Raw genomic sequence first — 4,398 nt, 5'->3', positions numbered from 1 at the left:
CTGTACAGCAAGTAGTTGAACAGCTTTGTCAAAGCTTGTAGGGCAACATCCTCTTTGTGTGTGTGAATTTGAATTCTGAAAATTAGGAAGAGTTGTGCAACTGAGTGCTCCCTATCCTGGCTGCCCAGGTTGGCTGTGGAAGAATTATTGCCTTCTCTAGTGGCAGTTGCTGGTTAAACTCTTTAGTTATGGACATATTACTAAGGAACCATGACCAAGAAGAAAGCATCCTGATAAAAAAAATTATTCCATGTGATGTGTACATTTATTGGAAGATAGCAGGCATTTTTAACTACAAAAAATGGAACACTATGCTTGTGGGATGGATTATGAACGTTGTCTTTTATCTGTTCAGCTGTCTTGCCCTAATACCCTTCACATTGTTGTACTAGTATCTATTTTATGTTGCAAATGTGCTATTTTAGTGATGTTAACATGATTGTGCCTTGGTGAGTGACTAATGCTTATATGAATACAATTACAATTTACAAGCATCTTTTTTGTTTATTCTCCCCTTACATCGATTTAGATAGCCATTCATTTTATGGTTTATTTATCCACTGTTATTTTTTTTTTCTGTATATATTTTAAAATTTTAATTATCAAGACCATTTTTGAAATTTTTGACGGTTAAGATTGGAGATAAAATCTTCGAGGGGAATGTATGGTGAGGATGCATTATAGAAATAAGTTTGCCCCATCATCAGGAATATCAGTTGTATTTTATCCTACTTAAAAGCCTTCAGGATCAATGCTTGCTCTATCTATGAATTAAAATCTAATTTGGCTCTTTGATGTTGAGGTAACAGGCACGAAAATACTTTTAACTTGACGTATTTATGTATGGTCATATGAATACAAATTTCTCAATTTATGGATGACGAAAGTAATGGAGGGATGCCCTTTTTCTTTTTCTGTAGTTGTGGAACTTCCATTTCATTGGTGGGATATAGCTGTCAGGGCAACTCCAGCCCAAAATCAGATTTAATGTAATCTGGATTGAAAAAGACTTTATAGTTTAGTAAAAAAGGATATATTTTTTATTTACACTTTTAAAAAAATTAAATTAATAATATATAAAATGTAAAATATACATCAAATACATGTAAAATAATATTCCCCACTCATCTCCTCAGGAAACACTCGGACTGGGGCTCAAAGATAGGAAATGATAGTATGATACCTCTAGAGACGAAAATATGGGACATATGTTTGAGGACTCAAGCTGAAATTTCTGATAACTATCTATAAACAAGTAAAGAAGCAAGGAATTGTGTGTTGTGTATTGACTAAATCTCTTTTGCTCGGCTTTTTTTTGTATATATAAATTGTGTTTTGAATTTTAAGGATAAATTACGTATATAAATTGTTTAAAAACTAAATTTATTATATTACAACTTTCTAATACTGTAGATGCGTTTGTAACTTTTTTATATTTGTAAAAATCACTACAGAATGTAGTAGTTTTCAAATTATACGTAATCTACTATATTGCGATTTACGTAAAAATGCGTGCTGAGCAGAAATCACTATAGAATATAGCGGTTTCTGAAGAAGCTATTCTGAGCATAAACTGCGAGTGACTATAACGGTTTCTTAAGAAATATTGTCTTGCATAACCTGCAGGAGGATACCGCAGTTTATATGTAGTTTGCCTATAAAACTGCTTTAACTAGTAGTGGATTCTCATTTGGTATGCTGAAAAATTTTGGTTAGAGAGAGATAATTTTAGTTAGAGAGAGAAAGTTGTGGATTGAGAGAGGGAGGAGGAGGCTTCGAGAGGATTTGAAATTCTTAGAGGGGCCATATTCAAGTAGGTCCATGGCGGACGAAAACCGCTTGTACCGACTCAACTGCGTTGCTCACGTGTAGCGCATAGGGTTCTGTCGTCGGATGTCACATTTGTTGATCCTAAACCAGTCGAAATTTCGGTCGATGCCTTTCACAGAGGGTCCTCGCAGGCGCCTGCTAGAGTACAAATGTCTGATGTGCCTGATAACAGACGTGTGGAGCGGCGTCAACGCATTGATACACGGGCTACTAATCAGGAGTGGCGATGGCTACATGACATGATACAGGAGGAGGAAGCTGGTGGTGACGGGGGAGGACTTGGCAATCATCATGTACGTCGGTCTAGTGCTAGATATCGGTGTGTTAGAGTTGGCAGTGCATTGGCTGGACACGATGATAACCCTGCTGGTACAGTGCATGATCACCAGTCTGATCATGGTGTAATTGGAGACACTGAGACTGGTGTTGGGGGAAGCACATTTACTCATGGTTCGAGCTCTCAAGTATTTCATGATGTCATCACCCAGATGTATGCTAATTTTGCTACCACTACCATGATCATGGACATTGACGATCAGCTGGGCGGTTCACAGCTTGACCCCCAAAGGTAGGACCTGTATCCGATTGTTGGCCGATGGCTTCCAAGTTCAAAGTTGAGAAATATGGAGGATGTTGCTGTATGCCGGAATTTGATGAGCCGTGATGTGTAGGTGGATTGCTCCGGATATTCTCATCACTGTCTCCAACAATGTCAATAGGCTCTTCGTCCGAATCATTCTCTCACATCTCATTTTCAACTCGATCTGGTTCACCTTCACCTGCAATATCAGGAATCAGACAGAGTGACCTATCCATTCCAACTGCAATAGATGAAGGATCAACTAACAGACAAGCAAGTGCAACCACAAGCATTGAGGTAGAAGCACCCCCAACATAGTCGACTGAAAATTCGGCACTGATGCCCCAAAACTGTCGACACCATCTTACAACTTGGCATACAGCTCGTGTATTCTCACTTTCGGAAAACTTCGCCGACAATGGAACAAAACCTGCATATCTTTGTTGAACCCTATAACAAATGTTTCATACTTCACCACCAGTCGACTCAACGGCAATAGGGATCTTGTAAAACAACTTCTTCACCCACTTTGTCCCACACACTCCTAACTTTTGTAATATACTAATTTTTAGCTCTTACAATATATTTGATGATTGGATAAAGACACTCAATGGTTCCCTATTAGTAAACTTAACACCATGCCTTTTGCTTTTTTGAATTTTTTTAGAGCAATGCACTAGAGCCAAAAAACTCTCCTCACTATCCATTTGTGAAAATGACACTCTACTTCACAAATGCCTCATACTGGGTATTTATAGAGAATTTCTTATACATAAACTGCTACAGTGTGCTACGGTTTATGCAAAGTAATATTTCTTAAGAAATCGATATAGTCACTCGCGGTTTATGCTTAGTATAGTTTCTTCAGAAACCGCTACACTCTATAGCAGTTTCTGCTCAGCATACGTTTTCACGTAAACCGTTATACCGTGTAGCGAATTACGTATAATTTGAAAACTACTACACCTTATAATAATTTTTATAGATATAAAAGAATTACAAATGTATTTGCAATATTAAAATGTTATAATCTAATAAATTTAGTTTCTAAACAATTTATTTAAGTAACTTGCTCGTTTTTTAATGTTATAAGATGAATGTAGAGGAGAGCATGAGTCTATTATTAGTGAGGTTATTTTTCTTCTCTTATTCACAGTTTTACCGAGGTATAATGAGCAGTTATAGGCTCCGTTTGGTTGATGTATATGATGAGACATAAACACAAAGACACAGATATTAAAGACATGGACATAAAATATTTGTGTCTATGTATTGTGTTTGGCAAAGAAGACACACATATTTAAAAAACACTGAATTATCCTTCATTCAATAACAAGTTTTACCACCATCACTGTATACCCATTACTCCAAACACTACATATCATCACCATTTAATTTTTATTTCTTCTAATATTTTTTTCAAATATTAAATATATAATTTTTTTTGAAAAAAAAAATAAAAAACTAAAGTTCAGAATCTATTAAAGATTAATCAAAATTTAAATAAATAAAAAAATTAAATGAACAATTTTTTTTCTTGAAGAAAATAAAAGGATAAATTTGGTTGTAGAATCTAAAAGAGAAAGAGAAAAAAAAAAGGTTCGGAGAGATAAGAGGACAAATTTTAAAAATTTAATAAAGGTAAAAGAGTAAAAAATAAGTGTCTCACAAATTGTATCTTGAGTATCTTACTAAATTGAAAGTACACAAATTTAGTGTCTCCATATCAATGCATGTTCTTCTGTATCTTTTGAAAATCTATATCTCACCCAACCAAACAACAAGACGTGAATCTTATCCATGTCTTAACATCAATCAAACACTACCTTATTGAATTATAGGGATATAAGACACACTTTTCTTTCGCAATGAAAATTTAAAAGGAAAAAGAAAAAAAAAATAGAGTTTGAAAATAGAAAAAAAAAAAAAAAAAAAAAAAAAAAAAAAAAAAAAAAAAAAAAAAAAAATTTCCAAAAAATCAACCATTA

The 4,398-nt window shown here is 34.5% G+C and overlaps 1 protein-coding gene across 1 annotated transcript in view; it reads left to right on the top strand.

Annotated features, from left to right (window-relative positions):
• The window catches only part of LOC107606298 (serine/threonine-protein kinase tricorner), a gene marked incomplete in the record, with an annotated part of 6,713 nt that extends 6,206 nt beyond the window's left edge, over window positions 1-507 (top strand). The window contains 1 exon segment of the mRNA XM_016308342.1: window positions 1-507.

The sequence above is a fragment of the Arachis ipaensis genome, chromosome B07, assembly GCF_000816755.2.
Source record: "Arachis ipaensis cultivar K30076 chromosome B07, Araip1.1, whole genome shotgun sequence".
Lineage (NCBI taxonomy): Eukaryota > Viridiplantae > Streptophyta > Magnoliopsida > Fabales > Fabaceae > Arachis > Arachis ipaensis.
Note: the sequence above shows the minus strand (reverse complement) of the source record. Positions and strands in the feature narration are given on the sequence as shown.